Here is a 16,628-nt window from a genome sequence, read left to right on the forward strand (position 1 = left end):
GGTTGATGTGATCTTATTCTAACAGGTGATGTGAAACGAGTGAAACCTTCTAGATGATTCAGAAATCTAACCCCATCACCTGGGAAGGGTGTTAAAGATTCAGAGTCCCAGGTCATAGTCCTAGAGATTCTGATTCAGAAGATTGGGGGTGAGGCCCCCGCATCTGAGTGTTTAACCAGCCCCCCCACCGCCACCCCACCCAGTGGTTCTGCTGCAGGTCTTGTCCCACCTGAAACACTTTAAGAAAATAGGCCCAAGCCAGTGGACTTGAACCTCTTATGAGCAAAGAAGCCTTTGAGAACCTGATGAAAGCTCTGGACCTTTTTTTTTTTTCCAGAAAAAAATACATATTTAACACCCCAAATTTTGCATACAACTTCAGGAGCTTCACAGACACTCTGAAGCCTTGGACACTTGGTCTCCTGCATGTCCCAGTTAAAAGTGGCCTAATTAGAAGCCCCTTCCATCTCTCCACCGAGAGATGTCACTCTTCAGCTTCAAACAGCCTCCCAAAAGACCGGTAGTTACAAAAGGAAGAGTTTTCCCAGGAAAATGAGTTCATGTTTGAAAAGGAGCTTCCCTTTGCAAATAGAGCAGACTCTGACATGGTGCTTCAAAACTTCAGCTGAAGCAGAATGAGAGTGTAGAAGGACCTGCAATCATGGTGAGAGTCGTCTGGAAATAAAAAGGTGTGGTTCAAACCAACAGCAGGAACCACGGATTAATAGGGGCACAACCAGAACCAAGGAGCCCGCGATTTCCTTTCCCGGAAGCCCCTTCCCTAACTTCTTTTTCCAGTCCCTGGGTCTTCTGTTGGGTGTCCATTTTAAGCTAGTACTTGCATTGTTAAATAACAAACCCCATGCAGGGTTTCAAACGTACATAAATATCATTGACGCGGAATCCTCCAATACGTGCCTTTAAAGGCTTCTGGATTGGGCCCAACAGGAAAGGCAGCAGAGAATGCGTGGTCCTCTCTGCAGACCCCAGGGCTGCCGAGACCGATGGTGCCAGGCGAGGGGAGAGAGCCTGAGCACGCTGACATTACATGTAACTGCCCTACCTTCGTGTATTTTTGTTCCTGGGGAAAGAACCCATGGTTTTCATCAAATTCTTAAAGGAATCTTTGACTAAATTTTAAAAAGTGATTGTTTATAGGAAGAGTCCTGTCTCACAAGGACTGAATGAGCAGAGCCCCGCAGGGCAGGCGGGCTGGGGCGTGTTCCTCAGACGTGGGGGTGGAAGACCACGGGCAGGGGTCGCGTGCACACGACGCCGTCGGAGTGCGGTTCAGACTGGGGCGCTGCGCCGCAGGTCCAGTCCTGGGACCTGCCTTCGCCGGGTCAGAAATCGAGTGAAGAAAGAGCACTGGGTGATACATCCCAGACAGGAAGCTCCAAGATGAAGGAGCTGGGGAAGCCATGAGGGAAAGAGAAGAATGGTTTCTGGAGAGGCTCAGGGGAGCAAGCTGGGTGGGACCAGGCCAAGAAGAGCCTGGAGTCTGCAAGATGGACAGTGGACTTGTCCTACGGGCAGTGGAAGGCCAGAGAGAGGCATGGCTTGTTTTTCTTTTTAGAAGAATCTCTCTGGCTGTCTTGTGGGAGAAAAAGGCCTGGTGGGGTGCTTGTTAGGAAGGGAGACTTGCCCTAGGCTGGGGGAGGGATTATTGGGAAGTAGAGAGGGAGACCTGCAGATACTTCGGATGTACAACTCACGGGGTGAGAAAGAGACTGAGAGGAACAGAGTATCGGAAGGGATGTCATCAGCCCAGAGAAGGGAGGGGCATCCTCCAGGGGCACACAGCCAGCCTGTGGAAGCGCCAGCACTGAGAGCCCAGTCTCTGGTTCTTTTTAAATAAGTATCTTCCACATCTGTTCTCGTTGTGCTCATGTTCTCATCTACAGCCTCACATATACTCACACAACTTGCACTAGATGTTTTAAGTGCTTTCTCTGTCAATTCCATTACCTCTTTCATTTCTGGACCTGTCGATATTGGTTGTTTTTTTTCTCCTGGGTGTGGGTCATCTTTTCCTGCTTGGTGGTTTTTATTAGGTGCCAAACATTGTGAATTTTACATTGTTGGACACTAGATTTTGTTGTATTCTTAGAGTTCTGCACTTTGTTCCGAAATGCAGCTAACTTACTTGAGTCTGGTCCTTTTAGGCTTTTTCAGGGCAGATCTTTTGCTCTCAGCCATGATGGAGTAACAGGGGCTGGATCTACTCTCCCACCTGAAGCAACAAATCAGATGAAATGTGTGGCCCAATGGTCATCAGCAGACAAGTGAGGGGAGTCCTCTGATTGCCCCAACTATCTGTCTGGAGAGGTTTCCGGGTTGTAGCCAAGTAGAACTCTGGTGGATCCTTTTGGACGCCCTGAACTGAGGGACAGAGCTGCAAGTCCGGGAGCCCGAGCAGACGGAGTCCACAGCGTAGAGTGCCAGGGACACAGAGAGAACCCAGAGTCTGCAGAGAATCACCTGCAGATATTCAATAGAGGATTTATCAGTACAGATACATGAGGGAAAGGACGCACGGTGGGAAGGAGAGCTATCTAAGTGGATCAGAGAGAGCAGTGCCTGGTTCTTGCACAGCTCTGAGAACAGTGTCCGTTCCCAGCAGCCAGACTGGAAGACCTCACCTCACTGGGAGAGCCCACGGAAGGGTCTGACTTCAATAATGAGAAGTGATTATTAGCCCAGGACTAAACACTGCTCTGATTCACTCTGAAATATCTGAAACACAAGGCCCAAAAGGGATCAGGTGATTCTTAAGTAAAAACTTCACTTCAGAACATTGGTGAAGAATATTTATAAAACTTCAGAAATGTCTATTACCCAACAAGGTAAACTACAATGTCTGCCATCCAACCAGTTGTTCAAAGAAGATATCAAATCAGACATACGAAGAAGCAAGAAAACTATGGTGGGATACATGTGAGGGAGTGTGTACGCATGTGTGTGTGGTTTCAGAAGTCTCGAAGGAGGAATAGAAGTCACCTGGTGGACAAATGGCCATACTTTGGTGACCCAGTAGGAGGGGTTATTATGAGCAAAGACTTGGGCATGAGAAAGAGAGTGTGTGTGGAACATGGAGGAGCTGGGTGTGAATACAGCCTAGAACATAGAAAAGGAGAGGCAGGTGACCACACTGGAACGTGGGCCAAATACAGTCCTAGGACAAGCCGTTCCTTCAGGTGCTTAAAAGAAATAATATTTTAAAACTTACAGTCCCTCTCTCCCTCCTTACATCCATCCCATTCCATTCCAGATCATGTTGGCTCTGCCTTGAAAAAAACATGGAATCCAGCCACTTCTCTCTGGCTGCAGAATCCACCTTTGTCCAGGTGGCTGTCATCATTCTGTTGGATTGCTGCGATAGCCTCTGAACAGGTGTCCCTACCTCAGTCCTTATCCCACCCTCCCCAGCATTCTACCTAACATAGTAGCCAGAGTAATCATTTAAAAACTGAACTTAGCCCTGGCTGGTGTGGCTCAGTGGATTGAGTGCTGGCCTGCAAACCAATGGGTTGCCAGTTTGATTCCTAGTCAGGGTGCATGCCTGGGTTGTGGGCCAGGTCCCCAGTAGGGGGTGTGCAAGAGGCAAACACACATTGATGTTTCTCTCCCTCTCTTTCTCCCTCCCTTCCCCTCTCTAAAAATAAATAAAATCTTTAAAAAATAAAATAAACTGAAATTAGATTAAAAAACCTCCTCTGCTGGAAACATTTAAATTCCTCATTTCACTCAAAATAAAATCCAAGGTCCTAAAAATGCCCACAACATCCAACATGCTCTCCCCCCACCTCCACCTCCTACCTCCTCCCCTCACTCTGTTCCAACCACACTGGCGCTTGCGTGCTCCTTGCCACCACAGGACCTTCCTTGCTCAATTGTTCCCTCTGGGTGGTGAGCTCTTCCCCCAGGTTTCTACCCGGCTCCCTCCCTCACATCCCCCTCAGTCCCCGCTCCAAGTCACCTTCGCCCAGAAGCCTTTCCTGACCAGCCCAGGATAGCACTGACCTTCCCTTTATTCACTCCAGACCCCCCCTCCCTCGCTTCTTTTCTCTTTCCCGAGGCACTTGCACCTTTTCTTGTTTATGGAGTGTTTGTCTCCCGCACTAGAATACCAGCTCTGCAAGTGCAGGATTTTGGAGTTCGCTGCTGAAGTCCCAGCTCCCAGCACAGTACATGGCACACCACGTGTGCTCTGTAAATATTTGGGGCATGAATGAATAAAGGAATGAAGAACTGTGGAGTCCCATGATCACCTTTATGTCTTCAAAATTTTCCTCTCAAGGATGTTGAGGCCGAAACAGGAAGATGGACAAGAGGTATCAAAAGTCTTGCCACAGAGAAGGACTAGATTCTAGAGATATGCAAAGAACAGAGATCAAAAGACTGTTTGCAGACTGACTGGCTGAGAGTAGAGCTAGCCGTAAAGGGTAAATGCAGTCTGACCTAGCAAGTACTTAGTACGTGCTACAGGCAAGGGACCACAGGAGGGAGGACGAGATATAGGCAGGACAGGTTGTGCCCCAAGGTGTGCACAAGAGAAGTTTGCTGCAAGTGAGAGAGGAAGGTACTTGCTTTCCATCAGTGGGAGAAATTAGAGAACATTCGTGGAGAAGGGAGTATTTAAGCTGGGCCTTGAAAACTGGGTAGAGTTTCAAAGGCAAAGACTGGAAAAGGCAGCTATGTCATAGATTTTGAATTTCACTGTCTCTGCCATCACAAAACTTTTGATGGAGTTGCTAACAACCTGAGAAATCGTTCTTTCTATAACCTATAAATTTAAAAAAAAATTAAAGAGGTGAGGGACACCAAAAAGCAGGAAAAAAAAGAGTCAGGACAATTCACTACCTGGATAATTTGGTCCAGAACAAGTGAACCATACCAATAAGATTTGAAGAAAACAGGGACAAAAAAACCCACTTCCTTATTCAGATGTATCACCAAGGGAACAACAACAAAAAATCATCCAAGCGAGTAACTCGGCTGACTCCTGGACTTTGACCTGGGAGGACAATTTCCTACCAGTGTGACATCGTTTTCCAGGCAATGTTAAGATCCATGGTGAGCAGGATTCCTGCAAAAGGCTGACAAGCATGCCGGCTTGCAAAGCTTGCCTACATTTTTAATAAAACTGTCAGATTAAGCAGTGCCTGGCTGCAGTATATTATTACTACAAATTCTTAACTGTCAATTAGTTAACTGGCTATTAAAAAGAACCTGGTTTATAACATAGCCGCTAATGAATATAATGCTTTGTTCTCCAGAAAAACACCTGCTTTGGATACGTAATTAGAAAAAGGGCTCCCTTCCTCCCTCCCCACAGGGAGAACATGTGTCACTGGAAAGAGGAGCTTATTATACCTGTGAGGGGTCAAAGTCTGTGGATGCATGGCTTATGGTGTTATGACAGATTACAAATCACTCCATTATGTTCGTCAATCTGTTTCCAGGCCCCTAGCAGAGAGCTAGCTGGGCACCAGCCGCTCTGAAACAAGATTCCCATTGGCTTTCTTTCAGGTTTTGGGACAGGTCAGCTATTGTTGACATCACCCCACAGCTCCTGGGTCAGAACCTTTCTGCCTGGCTTCTGCCTCTGCTGCTGCTGAGCTCTCCCGAGAGGCAGCCTGTGCCTCAGGCCACCCCAGCTCCCAAGAAGAGCTTGAGCAGATTGCCAATCCCTGGGAAGCCCCATCCGTGTGCTAATGAAAGGGAAGCAGAGGCAGAACACCTGAACCTCACTCGCCCTTAGTTTCCCACGCTTCCTCTCTCCTATCCTCCCACGAACTCCCCTCTCTTCCTCGTCCACTAGTTCCCTAGTTCTCACCCCACTCCTTCCCACATGGGCATGTGCCTTCTTATAAATTGAAGTTAGAGACAAGAGCAACTAGTTAAGAGACTTGTCTCTTCCAAAAGCCTTTATTTTGAAGTCCGTTGTCACCCATACCTACAAAACTATTTCAAACTCCAGAGGTTAAAAGAAATTTCCCTGATACTCCAAAGGAGTGGTTTTAAGGGAATTCCATTTTATTCCCTCAGCAGAGTAATAATGACACCTAAAAGTTTTCCTCCCTCATACTTCCACTTTCCCAGTGGTGCCCTGCCATTGGCTGGGTGGTACGTGTGGGAGGGGAGAGCTGGTGGCCTGCATTTCTGCCAACCCCCGCCTCCCTGCCCAGCTTCTGCCCAGTTCCCATGGATGGCCAAGCAGCTTGGAGTTTATGAAGGGGAGATTCACTGGGGGGGGGGGGGGGGGACATGCCAAATCATAATATTTATAAGCTGTAATGAACAGGTATAAAACCACAATTTTCCAAGTAGTAATATCTGAAAGAAAAAATATGAAAGCCATACCCACAGAGGCTGGGAGGAACCGCTTCCCCAAGGTAGGAAAGAGTTTGGCACCAGTGGGAGACCAGCACTCCCTGTGTCCCATTCATTGGGGAAGTCACACTCCTTGGCAGACACTGCTGCTTTCCACCGATGTATACTTTTTAGGTGACCGTGAGGGACTGAAAACACCTATGCTGAGGCAAGAGGTGAGAGGAACCTGGACAGACCCAGGGCATGAATGGTGTCAGCCAGGAGGGCTCTGCAGTCACAGAAGGGGAGGCAGAAACTGAGTGCATTAGGGTCTTCTGTCAGTCACACCTGTAAGTGACTGTTCAGTGTTGTTTTTGCCGCATGGATTCTAAGCATCCCTGGAGCTCCTACAACCTTGGTTAATGGTTCCACCAGAGTGACGTGCCCTTGGACTTCTCTGTGAAGAAGCCTGCTGATGCCTACCGGGTTTGCACCCGGTGTGTACGAGATGTTCTCTGATGTGAGCAGAGAAGGGAAGGTGGGAAGAGATCCATTGCAGGTGAAAAATGTGGGAACTGGGTCCTGAAACATTTGAAACAAGTGTGTGTGGTGTGGTGCAAGGAACGAGGGCTCTGGCGTTAGAAACACTTGAGTGTTTCGTGGCTCTCATTAATCATGTGTCCTCGAACAAGTTACTGGATTTTCTCGACTTTCAGTGTCATCATATGGAAATATATTCAGAACTATTTTGGGAGAAAAATGCAAAAAAAAAAAAATGCCCAGGGCAGGGTCTATCTAGCACATAACAGAAGCTCAGTAATGGGTAGCTTTTCAAAAATGTACCATTACTGGTATTGAAACACTGAACACTTAGTGGAGTACAAAGTATCCTAGGCTTCCAAAGGCGGAAATCCAGGAACCACGGTAACATCTAATGCTGTAGGACAACACTGCTGAGACTGCTCCATGTGCCAGTGACAGTCCTGAGGGCTGGGCAATCACCCCCATGAGACTGTAAGATCCTGTGGGAGCGGAGTGGAGACTCCCTCATTGCTGTGTCCCCAGAACCCTACATTAACAGGCACAGCACAACTCCTAATACTGCTTGGACATTCATTCTCTCATTGAGGAATCTGGACTGACCCAGGGTGGGAAACATTCAAGGGACTGTCAGAGTGCACTCCAGGTTTAGGAAAAGTTCCAGTGAGAAGCAATCTCTTAGGATTTGATGAGTCTGTGTGGCTTACTGCCCATAATGATATTTTTGGAGGCTTCACACCTGCTAGGCAATTCTGAACATGGTTGACGTTATAACTACACAGCACATTGCTACTTGAACAATAAGACACAACCCTCCAGCTTGTTTTATTTCTTAATTTATATACTCAACAAATATTTATCAAGCATCTACAATGTGCCAGGTGCTATCTGAGATCCTGAGGATATATACTCTGAACAAAACAGGCAAATTCTTATCTTCTTGGGGGAGGAGAGAGGCACAGACAACAAGCAGTAGGCAATAATTTCAGATCACAGTCGGTGCCATATGGGAAACAAATAGGGTGAAGGGCTGGAAACGGAATGGATAGAAGTGGGGCCTCCTTCAGCTAAAGTGTCTCAGAAAGGCTATCCTTGGGATAAGGAGCCAGTTCTGAGAAGGGAGATCATTCCAGATCAAGGGAACAAGTAAGGGCAGGGGCAGGGAATGGCAGGTGGAATTTGAAGAACAGAAGGAAAAGCAGCCTGGCTGGAGCGTGGTGGACAAGGGGAGAGTGGCCAGCAACGAGCCTGGGAAAAGCAGGTGGGGTCGGATCAGGAGGACTATGAGGGCCGTGTGGTTTGCAGGGTTCTCTTGTTGAATGCTTGGTGGATGCTTTCCACTGTGTACACTCTGGTGCTTCTGCAGGGCACCAGCAGGGCGAGCCAGTTCTCTGCAAACCCTATTATGCTGCAATCAGTTTAGTTACTCTTCAGTCAATCTTTGTCTACCCATGAGCCCCAGGTCCTGTGTTCTCAAATGACACTTCAAGACAGAGCCACCAGCAGCCCCTCCACAGGAACATGTCACCAAGTGCAGCATATTTAATATTTCTTTTTTGTTTCAAATTCATATTTATTCACCTAAGTAAAAGGACATTGGAATGGGTACCTTCCAAACACCTGAAAATTTAGAAGAAAGGTAGTCAACCAAAACCATGAAAAGAAAGTGAAGGAACAGGTGAGGCATGCCAGGGAGTTCTATGCCTCCTGAATTCATCCCGGGCTAAAGGTCTCCACTGATCAACAGAGTGTGATGTTAAGGACGTTATCAAAGCTTTGCACTTAAACACTGGGCAGCTGCCTGGTTGTTAACTGGAGAAACAAATTGTAAATCTACTGACACACTTACACTCAAAGTATTTTTATTTTAAAATTTATTTAGGATTTCTCTTATATGGGTTTAGCTCTTTAATGCAGGCAGTTAATATTTTGAAAGCACAAATGCATGTGTGATGTTATTTTTTTGCCAAGTAGAAGATAAATAATTTTTTCCTGCAAGCACTGGAGTCTTCTTTCTCCTCACTATTCTCCTAGAGAAGCAAGGAGCATCTGTGGTAGAAAGAATTTGGGATCATGAGTCAAAGATGGTTTCCGACTGCTCTGGGTAAATCATTTCAATTAGAGGAGTTTCAGGTGTCCCCTCAGAAGATCTTACACTAGATACTGGGGAGTCTCCTGAGTTCTTTCTATCTCTAACAGTCTGTGGTTTTAGAAAGCACGAAGATGTTTCTGAGGAAGGTGAAGGAAATATAGTGGAAGATGACAGGCGTCAGAGTAAGGCTTGAAGAACAAGCGTCCTGGATATTGTACTGTAAAGTCACATGCTCCCAGTTAAACTTCTGAAATGCTAAATTAACTTCTCTGAGTTTTCATCTCTTCTCTCATCCCTCGCATCTGCTGGGAGAAGCGCAAATGAACACCACACTGGAGAAAGGCAGGGAGCTGGAGGAGCAAGGACAAGGCATGAGAGGATTCAGACACAGCATAGCTAGCCATCCAGATGGCCAAAGAAATATATATCTATCTTTTCAATAAGAGCTAAATGTGTTTTTCTTCTAAATTTTGAGTTGTTGCCTATTGAAACCAGAACTGGTATTATTTCCCCTTTTTTAATACTTAAAATAATCCTTTAGAGACCATTACAAACAGAAAAACATAAGAAATCTACTTTGTGAAAGAACATGAAGTTAAAAAAACAATTTACCAAAATATAAATTAAAAATACTTTTAAATAAAATTTAACCACAAAACAGAGACATAATGTGATTTCAGTACTATGTTTAAAAAGCAAAATGCCTCATTTTCATAATTCCTAAGAGTTCCATTTAATAATTTTTCCAAGAATTTTATTTTTAGTGTCCCCAAAGGTGGCAATAACTGCTTATAAAAGCTTAATTTGGACTGTGTAGGCTGCTGAAGTTTTTTCCAGATGTTTTCTCATTAAAACAAAATTGTACTCGAGGTCAGCAGTGTCACTTAATCGCCTGTGCTTCCCAACAGCTTACGTGATCAGAATTTACCTTTTCTTTTTCTTTGCAATAACAAAGTTGTTCAGAGTTAATGAGTGTAAAATATTCTCTAAGAGGAGGCTACAAATTTTAGAATTTTTCCTTCTTAATAGTCACGAGACTATCAATTCATTTATCCTTCATTTCACCCAAAATATTTTCCCACAAATTCCCTGCATCCCACTTACTTCCTTTTAATGGAAAACTTGTGATAATATGAAATGTACACAACTGATAGTGGTACAAGCCTTGGTCCATTATCACTTGTCCTTTAAGAGGTGTCTACTGCAATTTGAAATAAACTTTTGGTTCCTACTGATACAATATTCATGGATTAAAAAAATAGATAACTACAGTAGGCCCAAGTAAGAAATGTGTCTTTAATCGCTGAGTCAGCTTTCCCTCTGACCACCACTCCTCCCTTCTGCAGGCTGACAGCGGCTTCCCCTCCCTGGGGCATGCAGGAATTCCACCGTGAGAGCGGAGCCTGGCCTGAAGGATGGCTGAGGAGATGATGTGGAGGAAAAGAGGACGCTGGGACTGCAGGACAGAACCGCTTCACTGTCCTGCAGATTCTGCTCAGCAGGGTTATTTTCAGAGAGCAGAGACAGAAAGTGACTGGGCCTTGAGCTCCCAGAGCAACCCATTTTTCAGAAAAGTCTGCGTGATGGCTGCTGGATTACAGAGCTGCCACAGCTCAGCAGTGAGCTGGGTGGTTGTGATTCCTCTGCTTGCCTTCCAGACCCACTCTCCATCTTTGCCAGCCCTGCTCTGTACCCAAGGACACTGACCCCTTCAGATGAGAGGGTGGGAGGGGAGAGGGGTCGGGCTTTATTCCCCCTGCCCTCCCTGCTTAGGTAGCTGCGATGTTCCACATGTGCGTCTCCCTCAAGGTGGCCCCTCTCCCATGCTCCGGCTCTCACCAGATGGCAATGCCAAATCTGAGAAGGCAGTCCTGAGTTGGTAGGAGCCTCTGTGGTGTCAAGAACTCAGCCTCATGCTCAGCTGTGCATGGCCTTTGTTATCTCATTCAAGATGGAGCTCCAGCCATCAAAGCCACACACACTCCAAGCAGCAGGACGGAGGAAGGGGAGAAAGAGGGAGGGCCTTGTGAAATCATAGAAAAAATCCATACTGGTCTCTGCCTCCCAGCTCCTGGCCCAGAACTGCCTGAACCCTTGTAATTTCCTAAGTGTAAGAGCATCTTTTGTTCTCATATTTGGTCTTTGACATACAGGTCCTAAATGCCTTGGAATTTTCTGGGTGATAGGAGTGTCTTTTGTTCTAAAAAGGCAACTCTTGGTGGGCTCCTGAATATGCTTCACGATGGGAACTGTTACCAAGACCAAACTTCTGGGAAGGTTTAGAAAGGGGCTGGAGATTCAGTGAATAATTTTTCATACTCATGTAATGAAGCCTTCATAAAAACCCTCAATGTATGGGCGGCTCAGAGAGTTTCCAGGTTGGTGAACACATCCATATGTTGGGAGGGTGACTCACCCCAAACCTGCAGGGGCAGAAGCCCCTGTTCTCAGGACACTTCTGGCCCTCTCCTGTGTGTGTGTGTGTGTGTGTGTGTGTGTGTGTGTGTGTGTGTGTGTGTGTGTTGACAGAAGCAGCCAGACACAGAACTTTACTCCCAGTCACAGCACCTCATTCTCTTAGGCACAGCAATTGGTCCAGAGATGAGCAAGTGTCTCAGTTTAGGCCAATTAAACTCTTTCTGGAGATCTTTCAACATGAAACTTGAGAAAAAGGTGTCTTGCTTTTTAGCAAGGGTGTGAACAGTGACTGCCAGCAGCCTTTTTTTTTTTTTCCACTACATGGAGAACACCTGTCTGCAGCAGGAAAGAATGAAGACAAGTGGGTCAAGGTGCATATTGCAAACTTCTTTGAGTTCCTGAGTCCAGTCAAACAACATTCAGACTCAAACCTGTTCCTGACTGGAAGCTAGATCAATTCCTGAACTTCCCGCTTATGTAATCCAATAAATCTCCTTTTATGCTTAAGCTAGTTTTGAGTGGGATTTCTGTCACTTGTAATCAAAACAAGTTTGAACTGAGAAAAAAGTTAAAGAACATGCTCTTGCTATTAGAAATAGACAGTAAACTTCTAGGAGTCCACAGTAAATTGATGAAATGAATGCTTAAAGATTGCTATCTAAGAAATATTTTTTAGCAAACTGTGGACAAAGCAAAGGTGTTTAGGAGAATGTTGAGGAAACCAGTTTTGCCCATTTTAATTTCCTTCTTAAGCTATTACCTTTTTGCTTTTGAAGTTGTAAGAGGGCCCTGATTGGTGTGGCTCAGTAGGTTGGGCGTTGTCCTGCAAACTTAAAGGTCACCTGTTCAATTCCCAGTCAGGGCACAGGCCTGGGCTGCAGCCAGGTCCTCTCTTGCCTCATAAGAGGCAACCGGTCAAACGTCTTTGTTTCTCTAGCACATTCATGTTTCTCTCCCTCTTTTTCCATCCCTTCCTTTCTCTCTAAAATAAGTAAAATCTTTCAAAAAATTGTAAGAGGAATAAAAACATTAAGATGAGTCTTAAGAAGCAGAAGGAGATACTGAGAGGGCAGTAAAAAGAAGCACGGGAACCGAGTGATGGAAAGAGAAGGGTGGGAGAGAACGCAACGTATCAGAGAGCTCCAGCCTGGGAGTCAGAGGACCTGCGTCACAGCCCTGGCTCTGCCACAATCGCTCTGTCTGGTTGGATACATCACCTTCACTCACTGTATATTCTCTATACCTGAGAAGTACAGAGGCCTGGAATAAAGGATGATTAAGGTGCCTCTTGGTTTTAACAGTCTATCATTCTAACATATCCCCTACTCCTAGCAGGAAAATGAAGGAAGCAAGGAAGTAGGGTGCATCACTCTTGGACTCACAGCTGTCAAGAGAGTGACCTCAGATTTCCCGAGAGGTCCAGCTCAGACAGCAGCTGCTCCAACACCCCCAAACCAGCCTCAGGTCATCCCATGGGCAACTGAGGCTCTGACTTTTCCCTGGAGGAGTCGAAACATGGTCAATGGTTATTGCGCTAGGGATAAGGGCAGACTCAAGACGGGGCTCCTCGTTTATAAGTCATTAAATAATTCTTCTAATTCCCTAGGCAGAGAGAACAGAACCAACTTCATCTTCCTCTTCCCTCCCCACCTTTCCCTGGCCTCTGAGGAATCGTGACCCACACTAAATCCTATGCAGAAGCACATACGTGGAACCCATCCAACCTAGCAAGTGTAATCTGCCCAGCAGAGTCCTGAGCAAACCTGTTTCACACAGGAAAATTCAATAGCCTACTATTGTCACAGCTTGGGAGACCGGGGAGGGGCAGTTCCATCTGTCACAGCGATTTAAGCAGGAGAGGTGAGAATGGGGGAAAGTAGTGACTAAACACACAAGAAAAGGAAGCTCTACCAAAGCATGCTCGAAAATTGGGGTTGGAGGTAGTGTGTGAGAAGAAAAAAATTTTCTTCTAGCTCTCTTAATTTGTTTTCCCCAATCCTGCCAAAATGGTCAGCAAGAAGTTTCTCAGTTTTTAGAGCTCTGAGAAATGAGATGTGGCACACAGTAGATGCTTAATATTTATTGAATAAATCAATGAATGGGTGGGCAAATCTGTTGGTCGTGTTAACTTCCTTTCACAAACCACAAAAATGGAATATGACCCATAGAAAAAAAGGCTTAATAAGGTTTAGGAGCTCCCTGCAGGCCCAGCTGAGGCTGCCTGTCCCCACTCCAGACTATCAAGGCAGAGTCATAATGGGCCAAATCACACGGAGGTCATGGTGCAATCACTGGGCCCTTCTTATGGCCCCAGGACCATGTAGATGGCAGTCCCCGACTTCTGAGAGCTTACAGTCGAACTGAAGAGACAGCATTAGCACATATGGAACAATGACATGACTCATGTAAGTCAATAAATAAACAAACTTAAGTAACATGGGGATAACTATAATTGCAATTAGAGTTCAAAAAGAGAGAGACCTGCCCTGGCTGGCGTAGCTCAGTGGATTGAGTGCGGGCTGCGAACCAGTGTCGCAGGTTCAATTCCCAGCCAGGGCACGTGCCTGGGTTGCAGGCCATGACCCACAGCAACCGCACATTGATGTTTCTCTCTCTCTCTCTCTTTCTCCTCCCTTCCCTCTCTAAAAATAAATAAAATAAAATCTTAAAAAAAAGAGAGAGAGAGAGACCAATCAGTGGGGCTGGAACAGTTTAGAAAGCTTCACCGAAGTGAGATTTGATCTTGACACGGAGAATAGGCACATATTCATTCATTTGGGGGGAACTTAAGTTAACTTTCTGAACTCTGATCCCACCTGGGTCATCCCAGAGCCGATTTCCACGTGCACAGCCAAGCCCCCTTCTAATTTTCCTTGCATAGTCTGCAGGGCAGGTGAGATTTCCATCATCAGTAGAGCAGAGGGGGCTTCACAAAGAGCAGTGCAATCTGAGTGCTGATGAGGCCAACAGGTTTGATTCTGAATGTTGTTATTACTGCCAGGCTGTGACCTAGATGTAGAAATTTGCTGCTTCAAATGTTCCATCAGGAGAATCAGCTGGGGTACTCTAATCCTAAGTGAAACCATCTTGATTACAAAGGAAGAAACGACAGCACTGTATTGTTTAACTGCTGAACCTTACAATGAAGCACAAAGCAGCATTAAAGTTCTCTGCTTGTAATGCCACGGTTTAAGCAGTTAATCTTATTTTAGCTGAATGGCATGTTCATTACAGCAAATGAACGGGTAATGTGTAGGATTACTGAAAGGGAAGATAGATTAAACCAGTTACGGGCATCATGTTGATTTTTTTTAACTATTTGATTTAACTGGGTATTTCTCAAGTCAGATCTAACACATGCTCATTTAGCAGTGATTAAGCAGATGGGATCCTTGCCCAGAAAAGGTATATATATGACTCGAGATAGCTTTAACAGCAGTAATCCATGATACTCCACACTGGCTCCACTTGGAACTGGAATCATCAGTGCCCAAACTAGTGTTCCTGAATGGTAAGACAGCACTTCCCTCTTTCCATTAGTGATGTTTTCACCATATATGGTTTCCATGGGCAGCTGAAGGACTTTACTTCAAGGTCTCATACATTCTTCTGTGATGACCAGCTACAAAGACACCTTCTAACACAATGTGTGATTCGGGAATGTATTTTATCTCTTTTACACATATTTTTTCCAAACAAGTATTACTCTGGCCTCCAAAAACCATTCATTGAACTAGGGAAACAAGAGGAAAAGGAGATAGAGTCTCTGACCTGGAGAAGATTACAATCAAGAGAGAACGGATAATAATCACAAACACAGGAACCTAGGAGACAATGTGAGAGGGTGTGTAATCAAGTGCCCAAGTGCACAATGCAGTCCATAAGGAAAAAGACTAGTACTTACTGAGCAGTATGGGGTTCTAGATATTAGCCATTACAATGCAGGCTCTTTGCATACTTAGTCTCATTTAACTTGCACAAAAGTCATGTAAGGTGTTACATGACTTCCCATTTCACAGGTGTTAAATGTAAAAGCTCAAAGAAGTAAATTCCTTGTCCAAGAAAAGGGAAAAGCAGGAGTTTAAACCCAAGTCTGACTTGAAAGCCCTTGCTTTGTCCTTTATGGTAAGCTGCTTCCTTAAGAAATAAAGAGTCAAAAGCAGAAGAAAGTCATAAAACAAATGTCATGAAAGAAGTGGAAATGGATCTGAGTGAGAATGTATCTTCAATCCAATTTAAAAATAACAAAATTCAAAACCTACAGCCAACATCATACTCAATAGGCAAAAACTAAAAACATTTCCCTTAAAATCAGGAACAAGACAGGGATGTTCGCTCTCACCACTCATACAACATGTTACTGAAAGTCTTAGCCATAGCAATCAGACAAGAAGAAATAGCTCTGGCTGGTGTGACTCAGTGGATTAAGTGCTGGCCTATGAACCTAAGGGTCTCTGGTTTGATTCCCAGTCAGGGCACATGCCTGGGTTGCAGGCCAGGACCCCAGTAGGGGGCATGTGAGAGTCAATCAGTCATGTACCCCTTGCACACTGATGTTTCTCTCCCTTTCTCCCTCAGTTCCCCTCTCTCTAAAGATAACTAAATTTTAAAAAAAGAAACAGAAGTCATCCAAATTGTAAAGGAGGAAGTAAAACTATCACATGCAGATGACATGACACTGTACATTGAAAACCCTAAAGACTCCACCAAGAAACTAAGAGGATATGCAAAAAAGTAGCAGGACACAAAATTAATATCCAGAAATTGTTGGCATTTTTATATACCAATAATCTCAGAAAGAGAAACTAAGAAAACAATCCTATTTGTTATTACAACAACACAAAATAAGGTACATAGGAATACCAAGGTCCTTGGTTAAGTTTATTCCTATGTACCTTGTACTCAGAAAAAGACCGTGTACTCAGAAAACTATAGGACATCAAAGAAGGAAAGAGAGGAAGATAACAACAAGTGGAAGCACATACCACGTTCATGGATTGGAAGAATTATGGTAACATCATTAAAATGTCCATACTACCCAAGGCAATCTACAGACTCAACACAATTCCTATTAAAATACCAATGGCATATTTCACTGATCTAGAACAAATTTTCCAAAAATTTATATGGAATAAAAGAAAAGACCCCAAATAGCCTCAGCAATCTTGAGACAGAAGAACAAAGTGGGAGGGATCACACTACCTGGTATCAAACTATACTATAAAGCCAGTGTAATCAGAACAGCCTGGTAACCAGTACAAAA

Source organism: Phyllostomus hastatus, unplaced genomic scaffold (genome assembly GCF_019186645.2).
Source record: "Phyllostomus hastatus isolate PE091 unplaced genomic scaffold, TTU_PhHast_1.1 phas_contig_40, whole genome shotgun sequence".
NCBI classification, from domain to species: Eukaryota; Metazoa; Chordata; class Mammalia; order Chiroptera; family Phyllostomidae; genus Phyllostomus; species Phyllostomus hastatus.